This window comes from Mytilus galloprovincialis, chromosome 10 (assembly GCF_965363235.1).
Source record: "Mytilus galloprovincialis chromosome 10, xbMytGall1.hap1.1, whole genome shotgun sequence".
NCBI classification, from domain to species: domain Eukaryota; kingdom Metazoa; phylum Mollusca; class Bivalvia; order Mytilida; family Mytilidae; genus Mytilus; species Mytilus galloprovincialis.
Genome location: NC_134847.1, coordinates 13,848,375 through 13,860,343, shown reverse-complemented (window position 1 = coordinate 13,860,343; position 11,969 = coordinate 13,848,375). Strand labels below are relative to the sequence as shown.

Here is an 11,969-nt window from a genome sequence, read left to right as displayed (position 1 = left end):
TCGGCACCTGGTAAAATCGGCACTTAGTCAAATATATGCAAGAAAATTTGTAATTTAGTTACTTCTTCTTCTTCCAGGTAAGGAAACGATACAATAACTGAATGTATTTATAAGGTCCCGCGAAAACTTTGCGCAGTGTCGGACAACACAGACAGTTTTCTCTTGCCGCTATTTACATTTTAACATTCTCTATATATGCAGTTAAAACTATGTACAGGATGTTACTGTCTTGATTTTAGAAGAGCGTGCATTTATGGCAGCTCTGAATCCCTCAACTGTGTCTGCTGATCTTGCTGATGTTGGCAATTGGTCCTTAATTGGAACGAAGATTTAAGGGTATCAGGTGCGTTCGCGCCCAATACACTTTCGCACCCTACATGTTCGCACCTCGCACGTTCACACCCAATTTAAAATCAAGTTCCAGTTGAATAGTTAGAAAATCATGATTGTTGTTTAAAAATTGCCTTGATGTAAATATGTAAATATGTGATATTTTTTGCTGTTGCAAGCAATTGCTTGATGTTTTTACGGAAGAGTCTACTACCCAGACAACATGAGTATGTTGGCCCAACATTGGCACAACGTACATCATTGCATTGGCCCATCGTTGTATTTTAACGTTGGCCCAACGTATAAGTGCAAAGTGGGCCTACGTTGGCCCAACATGATGGCTTCATGTTGGCCCAACGTTGTACGGTTATATGCAATACATAGAGCCAACGTTGGCCCATTGTATGAAAAACGAAATCCATGTTGGCACAACGTTGGACCAACGTAGAAATATCTTTTCTTATGTCGGCACTATGTTGGTCCAATGTAGGTATTTCTCATTTTTATGTTGGCAATACGTTGGTCTATCGTTTCAACCAAATTACAACGGATGCTGCATGAGGAGCTGTATATGATAAATACTCCGGAGCGCATTTGATCTTTTTTTGTATTCCAAACTGCCAAAGTTTAAGGTAGCAATTCTGTATTTTTGTATTACCCATTGTTGTTACTGTCCTTGTTTTTTTCATGAACTTTGCCTCTTTAATTTTATTTATTGTGTGACACTAAGATATTTCTTTGACAATGTTTGATGGATCGACCAGATAAACTCTGTGTCATTTGGTGTCTTGTAAAGAGTTGTCTTATTAGCAATCATACCACATCTTCTTTTTTCATATCAATTTCATTTATTTCTTTAGTTTAAACAATATTTATTCAGATAAATCAACATTAAACATATTATACAATGAAATAATATCAAGGATTCAGAAACAAGCAATTTGCTTTTACAAATCTGTCTCCCTAAAAATTTATTTCTTTAACAGAACAAATGACGTATGGCTTATGGTTAGGCGATCATACAAATAGTTTTTTCGGAGATGTAATTTTAGTTGTATTGGTTCCAGATCCAGAATGAAAATTAAATTATTCAGAAGATGAAACTTTATTTATTCTAAATTTAATATCATTGGTCGTCACCACGAGTAGTGTCCTCCTCAATTTGAACTTCAACAGTGTCATTATTATTTATATATGTTATTCTTTTTTCCCTTCTCTGTTTCTTGCCACCTTCTCTGTCAAGGCTTAAGCGCCGCCAATCTTTAGCTGCATCATCTATCTCCTTATCCGAAGACTCTTTACAGCTATGTTTTTTTTTCTAACCGACTCTGTAATAAAGTTATAAGTAAACTTGAACTGTGTATTTGCCTAATGCATTCGTGCGTAATCTCCCTTCTAGATATGTAATATAAATTAATGTATATTCTAAATAGTTTAATCACTTGTAAAATAAAATCTTAAATAACCATTTTTTTTATATTGGTTATTTGTCTAATGGTCAGAAATTCATTAGTATTAGACGGATTTGTGGGTATAACAAACCCTTATTACTATTATTTCAGAATTCGGTATCATACTTTATATATTCGTAATATACATGATATATAAAGAATAATTTAGATGTGTATTAATGAAGTTATATATTTGATATATAAAATCACTGTTACACATTCAAGTGTGTGTATGATCAGGTTTCACAAATATATCGTATCTGTTTGCATGCGATTTAGAAATACAATAAAACTAACGAATTCATTTATATTTTAATGAAGTAGAAATCATTATACCACATTTTTGAAACATTACGGAATAAGGTACATCTTAAGACAATTTTATTCCATTAACTTCGGTAATGATCATACATGTTGTGGTTGTAGATTTATATAATTCACCATTTGTTTGAAAATACTATTGTTCAGTGGCAAATATTTCATGATAATTGATAGGATTGAAATGATTTAAAATCTAGAAAATATTTCGCCCGAAACGTATAAACTTCAAGATCAGCATTATAAAATGATAGAAATTAATATATGTTTTGATTTTTAACAACATCCCTTAGATTAAAAAGTCATATTGTATTTGTCATTCTGAATCGTATATATATATCAGATTTTTTTAAAGTTACAACTTACATGTTACTATCTTTCTCTTTGAATCTCAGATGACATGATTTTCTCTTTTTGTTTTCTTCGTATCACTGCTTTCTTACAAATACACAACAGGAAATAATCACAAAAGTGACCATCCCATTACATTCAGATTTCCTATAAACTTAATTACCATAGCAACTATCTTTGAAATTTGTCGAACATATGGTCAACCTTATCAGAATGGGCTAGATTAACAGACTGGCTGTATCAAATATCACTCTGCATATAATTGCTATTATTATTATGTTTCACAAAGTTTAATGAATAAAGTTATTATAAATAATGATTGCAATAAATTTGAATTTTTAACCAGGCAATCTATGTTTACGATATACATTTTTTTTATTACAGTAATGATATTCCAGTATAAATTTTACCTGACTTATATATAGAGTATAATATATGATCACGCAACGTTGGGCCAGCATTGGCCCAACATAGAGTTGTAAATGTAATTTCAGTTGATAAACACTTTCGCTATAACATTAACTTTTCATAAAGCCTGCTGCAATCGAAATTATCCGCCTCCCAAGAGAAATAAAGCGTAAAATATTATATAATCAATTCTATTAACAAAATTTCATATCGGCCCTATGTTGCTACTAACATAATGCCAACATTTGCCCGATTATTTATAACCAACATGAGATAATAATATGAATTTACAACAACAGACCAACGTTGGGCCAATGTTGTGCAGCCAACATAAACTTGCGACCAAAGGACCGACAATTTGCCAACGTTGGGCCAATGTTGTACAGCCAACATAAATTTGCGACTAACGGACCAACAATTTGCCAACGTTGGGCCAATGTTGTGAAGCCAACACCAACGGTCGACCAACGGGCCGACCATTTGCCAACGTTGGCCCACTGTTAGTCTGCTGACTGGGTATTAAAGGTTATTCATCATGTTCATGGGTCACACTAAATGTTAAGAAGGATTGACCGAAGGCGCGTGTTGTGACCTTTCTTGATCCGGCTATCGTTTGGCGTCAGATGTTAGCATGGTTAGTGCCGATCTATATTTATTAATAGATCGTGTTGTATTTTAACAGCATGCATACTGACATATTTTGCTTCCTGCGGTCTGCAAGGCTTTCCCATTTTAATGATTTTACCATGTTTTTTACACCGTGACTGAGCCAGGTGTACTGTCTGTAAAGTTCTTGTTAACAAATCGGGCTGCTTTTTCCTGCACTTGTTCAATAATCTTTATTTTAGTCTGTTTTGTTTTCTGTGCATGTATACTCAACTGAAGGTCTTTCTATTGTTGAATATGCTGCATCTTTTACCGTTTTAGTGCAGTCATTTAGGTTCCTTCTTATGAATCCTAGTGTTTTGTTGCCTTTACCCAATGTCTGTCCCAGGTTAGGTTATCATGGTTATCGCTGATTGTTACTCCTAGGTATTTGCTGGCTTAAATGATGTCTAGTGTGTGTCCTCGTAGCTTGTAATTAGTTGGTATCATTTTTTCGCATTGAAGACCATTAGTTGTCAATTATTTTCCCAGTCCTCTAATGACGTTATGTCTTTCTGCAGTAGGTCAATTTGTATTTGGTTGCTTATGGTTCTATAGAAGAGGCTGTCGCGTCTGCAAATATTTTGGTCTCTGATAATGTTGCTGTACGTTACTTGCATTCAACTGACACCTAATATTATTTTTACCGTGTATCAGCTTTCTATAGTATATTCAACTGGCTCCTGAAATCAATTACAAGTTATAATCTGTTTGCTGTGTTAACTATTTTCGGGTAGTTTTTGGTCTTTAATATAAAAACCCTTATGAAAAGTAAAAGAGGAAGTTTGCTGCAACCTTGCGATAAGGTTGGCTGTGATTTTGCTTGTCGCAAATCTTCAGGAATTTCTCAACTGTCATAATATGAAAAAGAAAATGTGGTCCGATTGCCAATGCGATACAAGAAACCAATCGACACAGAAATTTACAACTATAGGTCACCGTACGGCCATCAGCAAGGAGCAAAACCCATAACGCATAGTAAGCTATGAAAGGCTATGAAAAGACAAATGTAAAACAATTCAAACAAGAAAATTAACGGCCTAATTATGTACAAAAATGAACGAATCAAACGGTGAAACTAACGGCATAATTTATGTACAAAACAAAGAAGACTGTTTATATGTTTTTGTGAAGAACGGTCACCGTGTTATTTCGCAGTGTGCTTCTTAGTAGTTCATCTGGACAGTTTGCGTTTGTTGGGTCTAGGAGTTTAAGCTGTTTCTCAATCCCTTCCCGTCTAATGCGGGGTTCATACACTGCCGATTATTGCTCCCATTTGAGATCATGCAGACAGCGATACGACACGAAAAGTGAAAAAGTCGGATTACTATCCTCAATTATCTAAAATGTCCTATCATTTTCTGAACGCAGTCGTTTATGTTCGTAACATATTCCTACGGGTCTGGAATGGTCCGAATAGTTCGGCGAAGCACCCCGAGAGTTAGGTGCGTCCCGTAACATTCGGGGATACTCAGCCGATTTTGTCTAGTCGGATTACAATCGTGCCTATATCGTGACAGATTCTGCTGTATCGGATCAAAATCCTAACAATGTTCTGTGTATTCTGTACGGTGTCCTGTGGAACGGGAATGATCTGGAAAAATTGTTCATTGCTGTTTTTCTTCCGATTGAGTCCAGATTGCATCCAGATCTTGTCGAATGTGAACCGTTTTTGCCGAAACCGTTCCGGAACAGTCCCGTTATTAATACGAAATTCGTCAATGATACTCACGTCAGATCTAGAGTCCCGACAATTACAGAATACAATACGACTGAGACCAGACAAAGCCGTTTGCAATGCGATATCTACTAGAGCGGACCGTGATAGGATTACGTTCCGACAGTACCTGATCATCCCGAGTTTGCCGACAGTTTTCGAAAGGATGACTTCCGTCAGCGTCGGTTAACTGTCTGGTCACTGTCTGATATCTGTCGGATTACATTCGGTAGATTCGGGACGAAGTCGTGTCAGACTCGGTCGAATTTTAGCAGGCGAAATATACAAATTGGATTAGAAGCGGACTGAGAACGGGATTATCGGGATAAATTCGCTTGGAAACGGTTGAATATCGACGCTTCCTGAACAATATCTGATTGTTGTCGTGATTAAATTATTTGTTTTACAAATTTTAATTAAAGTTTGAATTTCCATCCACGATTCACAGGATCTTGATCAGACTTTAGACAAATTTTAATCGGGAATGTCCTGTCAAGCACGGCAGTAAAAATCGTGAATGTGTGACCCCAGCTTTAAATGCAACTTCCTTATGTTTGAAGTTGTGCTCAGTTTCCCATATTTGGCATATGATTTGAACCGAGGCAAATCGACCTTATTCAAATGCATATCATTACATCTGTTAACCTATTTTGGGTTGAAAAAATCTCTCCGAAAAGTTTGTAAATGTTTAAAAATTGAATTGGATAGCTATAAGAATCCTAACTAGAGGCTCTCAAGAGCCTGTATCGCTCACCTGATTCTACTTGGGTTTTTGAAATCATATAAAAAATATAAAATTTGGCTAAAAGTAACAACACTTGGCCAGCACCTCATAAGGAAAGGAATCTTCGTGCTATGTTTGATTTCATTCAATTCAGTGGTTCTTTAGAAGAAGACTTTTGTATGCATTTCCCATAGTGTCCCATGTTAAACTTAGTCCCCAACTGGTGGCCATCTTGGATGTTGCAATGACAACAAAGTAACAACACTTGGTCAGCATCTCATAAGGAACATTCATGCTATGTTTGGTTTCATTCCATTCAGTGGTTCACTAAAAGACGACATTTGTATGTATTTCCCATAGGGGCCTATGTTAAACTAAGTCCCCCGCTGGCGGCCATCTTGGATGATGGATCGGCTACAAAGTAACAACACTTGGTCAGCATCTCATAAGGAACATTTATGCTATGTTTGGTTTCATTTCATTCAGTAGTTCTCTATAAGAAGAAACTTGTATGTATTTCCTATAGGGTCCTATGTTAAACTCAGTCCCCCACTGGCGGCCATCTTGGACGTTGGAATGGCGACAAAGTAACAACACTTGCTCAGTATCTCATTAGGAACATTCATGCTATGTTTGGTTTCATTCCATTCAGTGGTTCTCTAAAAGAAGACATTTGTATGCATTACCCGTAGGGTCCTATGTTAAACTAAGTCCCCCGTTGGCGGCCATCTTGGATGATGGATCGGCTACAAAGTAACAACACTTGGTCAGCACCTCATAAGAGACATTCATGCTATGTTTTGGTTTATTCCATTCAGTGGTTCTCTTAAAGAAGTCATTTGTATGCATTTCCCGTAGGGTCCTATGTTAAACTAAGTCCCCCTGCTTGCGGCCATCTTGGATGTTGGATCGGCTACAAAGTAACAACACTTGGTCAGCACTTCATAAGGAACATTCATGCCATGCTTGGTTTCATTCAATTCAGTGGTTCTCTAAAAGAAGACATTTGTATATATTTCCCACAGGGTCCTATGTTAAACTAAGTCCCCCGCTGGCGGCCATCTTGGATGATGGATCGGCTACAAATTAACAACACTTGGTCAGCACCTCATAAGGAACATTCATGCTATGTTTTGGTTTATTCCATTCAAGGGTTCTCTAAAAGAAGTCATTTGTATGCATTTCCCGTAGGGTCCTATGTTAAACTAATTCCCCCTGCTGGCGGCCATCTTGGATGTTGGATCGGCTACAAAGTAACAACATTTGATCAGCACTTCATAAGGAACATTCATGCCATGCTTGGTTTCATTCCATTCAGTGGTTCCTTAAACGAAGACATTTGTATATATTTCCCACAGGGTTCTATGTTAAACTAAGTCCCCCGCTGGCCATCTTGGAAGATGGATCGGCTACAAATTAACAACACTTGGTCAGGACCTCATAAGGAACATTCATGCCATGTTTGGATTCATTCCATTTAGTGGTTCTCTTAAAGAATTCATTTGTATGCATTTCCCATAGGGTCCTATGTTAAACTAAGTCCACCGCTGGCGGCCATCTTGGATGATGGATCGGCTACAAATAACAATACTTGGTCAGCACCTCATAAGGAACATTCATGCCATATTTGGTTTCATTCCATTTAGAGGTTCTCTAAAAAAAAAGTCGATTGTATGCATTTCCCATAGGGTCCTATGTTAAATTAAGTCCCCCGTTGCAGCCATCTTGGATGACGGATCGGTTACAAAGTAACAACACTTGGTCAGCACCTCATAAGGAACATTCATGCCATGTTTGGTTTCATTCCATTTAGTGGTTCTATAAAAGAAGTCATTTGTATGCATTTCCCATAGGGTCCTGTGTTAAACTAAGTCCCCTGCTGGCGGCCATCTTGGATAATGGATCGGCTACAAAGTAACAACACTTGGTCAGCACCTCATAAGAAACATTCATGCCATGTTTGGATTAATTCCATTTAGTGGTTCTCTAAAAGAAGTCATTTGTATGCATTTCCCATAGGGTCCTATGTTAAACTAAGTCCCCCGCTGGCGGCCATCTTGGATGATGGATCGGCTACAAATAACAACACTTGGTCAGCACCTCATAAGGAACATTCATGCTATGTTTGGTTTCATTCCATTCAGTGGTTCTCTAAAAGAAGTCATTTGTATACATTTCCCAAAGGGTCATATGTTAAACTATTTTGTCCCCAGCTGATGGCCATCTTGGAAGATGTATCGGCTACAAAGTAACAACACTTGGTCAGCACGTCATAAGGAACATTCATGCTATGTTTGGTTTCATTATATTCAGTGGTTCTCCAGAAGAAGTCATTTGTATGCATTTCCCGTCGTGTCCTATGTTAAACTAAGTCCTCCATTGGCGACTATCTTGGATGATGGATTGGTTACAAAGTAAGAACACTTGGTCAGCCCTTTATCCTATGTTTGGTTTCATTCCATTCAGTGATTCTCTAAAAGAAGTCATTTGTATGCATTTCCCATAGGGTCCTATGTTAAACTAAGTCCCCCGCTGGCGGCCATCTTGAATGATGGATCGGCTACAAAGTAACAACACTTGGTCAGCACCTCATAAGAAACATTCATGCCAAGTTTGGTTTCATTCCATTCAGAGGTTTTCTAGAAGAAGTTCAAAATCTAAAAAGTTAACGACGACGACGGACTACGGACGACGGACGCCAAGTGATGAGAAAAGCTCACTTGGCGCTTCGGGCCAGGTGAGCTGAAAAATATAAAGATCTTTTAGAGTTAATTTAATCTAAGACTCTTTCATCTTGCAATAGTTTTATAAGATTTGACTTTTCTACATTTTACAGATGAAGTATTCCCCATTCCAAAACTAAAAGACAAGTTGAAAGAGTTGGTATTGCTTTATTTCATAAAAAAGAATGGCCAACGTGGATACAAATATCTTGTCTTAGGGAGGGATAAACACTACTTTGTAAAAAATCACACTGATTTAAACAAAAAATACTCTGAAACTGACATTCTTGATTGACAACATATCTGATACGTTTGGAGGACGTGTTTTTCAATAAACAATTGGCATTCCCATGGTAACCAAGTGTGCCTTCTTCTTGCCGACTTATTCCTTCATTCCCATGAGGTTGACTTTATACAAGATATTCTTAGGAAGAAAGAAAAGAAATTAAGCAATATCCTTTAACTTTTACTTTCCGCTATATAGATAATGTTCTCTCACTCAATAATTCAAAATTTATCCCATCGAACTAGAGATAAAGGATACAGCAGATACAGTTAAGTCTACCCCATATCGAAATTTACAATGAAAGGTCGGTTGAAAACAAAACTTTACGACAACAGATGATTTCAGCTTCCCAATTGTGAACTTTCCATTTCTATGAAGCAACATTACTGCAGCGCCTTCATACAAAGTATGTATCTCCTGATTGAAACGACATTCCCGGGCTTGTATTTCTTATCATGATTTCCTTGACAATGAAACTATTAAATCAACAGTTCCAAATGGTAAAGTTGGAATCAGACCTTCATATTATTGGCGGACACCATCACGAGTTGGTTGACTGTTACGGAATATCAGTTTCACAGATGATGTTCCTTATGTCGGAACTAAAATCCTGTTTCCTTTCCAAAAATTATACTATTTGACGGGTTTGTAATAACATGAGCATCACGATGGTACCTCATATGCAGCAGGATCTGCTTACCCTTCCGGAGCACCCAATATTCCCTGCTATAAAAGTCGGAACTAAAATCCTGTTCCCTTTCCAAAAATAATACTATTTGACGGGTTTGTAATAACATGAGCATCACAATGGTACCTCATATGCAGCAGGATCTGCTTACACTTCCGGAGCACCCGATATTCCCTGCTATAAAATTCACTAGCACAAAGTGGAAACATTCTTTTTTGCAAGAAAGATCATTTCACCGCAAAAAATTAAAATATCTGGTGCATATCAACAGCTCATAATAATGTTTGTGAGAAAGTTTGGTGTGATTCCTTTGAATAGGTTGAGAGGAGTTGCAGACAAATAGTGTCACCCCCTTTTCATTTCAATATTATAAAGTAACAAGAGTGCACACGCTGAAATGTCTCGCCTTCTATACTAATCATTGATATTATGTTGATAGTCCTAAGCATAAAGCTAAGCTTTATTACAACTGTCACATAAACTTAACATTAACCAAGATAACTAAACAAAGACCAATGAATCTTGAAAAAGAGGTCCAGGTCAGATGAACCATGCCAGGCAGACAGGTACAGCTAACAATGCTTCTATACAACATATATAGTTGACACATTACTTATAGTTTAAGAAAAATAGACCAAAACACAAAAATTTAACACTGTGCAATGAACCGTGAAAATGAGGTCACGGTTAAACAAAACCTGCTCGACTGACATAAAGATCATAAAATATTTCCATACACCAAATATAGTTGACCTATGGCATATAGCATTAGATAACAAGAATGTGTCCTCAGTACACGAATGCCCCACTCGCACTATCATTTTCCATGTTCAGTGGACCGTGAAATTGGGGTAAAAACTCTAATTTGGCATTAAAATTAGAAAGATCATATCATAGGGAACATGTGTACAAAGTTTGAAGTCGATTGGACTTCAACTTCATCAAAAACTACCTTGACCAAAAACTTTAACCTGTAGCGGGACAGACGGACGGACGGACGAACGGACGGACGGACGAACGGATGGACGAACGGACGCACAGACCAGAAAACATAATGCCCCTCTACTATCGTAGGTGGGGCATAAAAAGACCAAAACTCAAAAACTTAACTTTGACCACTGAACCATGAAAATGAGGTCAAGGTCACATGTCATCTGCCAGCTAGACATGTGCACTTAACAATCATTCCATACAACAAATATAGTAGACCTATTGCATATGGTATGAGAAAAACAGACCAAAACACAAAAATTTAACTATAACCACTGAACCATGAAAATGAGGTCAAGGTCAGATGACACATGCCAGTTGGACATGTACACCTTACAGTCCTTCCATACACCGAATATACTAGCCCTATTGCTTATAGTATCTGAGATATGGACTTGACCACCAAAACTTAACCTTGTTCACTGATCCATGAAATGAGGTTGAGGTCAAGTGAAAACTGTCTGACAGACACGAGGACCTTGCAAGGTACGCACATGTATATCAAATATAGTTATCCTATTACTTATAATAAGAGAGAATTCAACATTACAAAAAATTTGAACTTTTTTTTCAAGTGGTCACTGAACCATGAAAATGAGGTCAAGGACATTGGACATGTGACTGACGGAAACTTCGTAACATGAAGCATCTATATACAAAGTATGAAGCATCCAGGTCTTCCACCTTCTAAAATATAAAGCTTTTAAGAAGTGAGCTAACGCCGCCGCCGTAGCTGCCGCCGCCGGATCACTATCCCTATGTCGAGCTTTCTGCAACAAAAGTTGCAGGCTCGACAAAAATGTCTTATTTTTGTTTGTTAATCTTTCACAGGAATAAAAGTTGGTACACATCAACAGTTCATTATAACATTAGTATAATTAATATTAATCATAATAATGTATCTGAGCATTAATTTTCCTTCTAGAAGTTGAAGAGAAATTGTTGATAAACAGAAATTGTGACATGATGACCCACACACAACACAGGTGACACAATACAACCATCTGAGTGTTGACATTAACATGATTTTAAAATTCATCTAACATGCAAAATTTATTTGGAGAAATCAATATGTGTATTTATAATGACACATTGTGTTGGGCCTATGATTGATTATAAACAAAAATAAATTTCCATTAACCATATAATTTATAAGCTATGCTTATAGTAAAAATAGAAAGGTAACACAATTAAATTGAAATATTATTATAACAAGTGAATAATAAGTCTCATTAAGATGTGTGCTAAGCTATACTGAATTGTAAGACAAATAAAATGCTTCGCTGAGCACAGCTTGATACGACCACTCTGACTCAGGTCAAACCCTGAACAGTTTGG

At 37.0% G+C, this 11,969-nt stretch overlaps 1 long non-coding RNA gene across 1 annotated transcript; it reads right to left on the bottom strand.

Moving 5' to 3' along the window:
• Positions 1-1,475: 1,475 nt before the first annotated feature.
• On the bottom strand, positions 1,476-3,363 carry LOC143048983 (uncharacterized). The gene is made up of 2 exons (XR_012969974.1): positions 2,466-3,363; positions 1,476-1,658 (listed from the first exon to the last, which is right to left on the bottom strand). It is a non-coding gene; the product is annotated as an uncharacterized LOC143048983 (long non-coding RNA).
• Between the last annotated feature and the right edge of the window lie 8,606 nt (positions 3,364-11,969).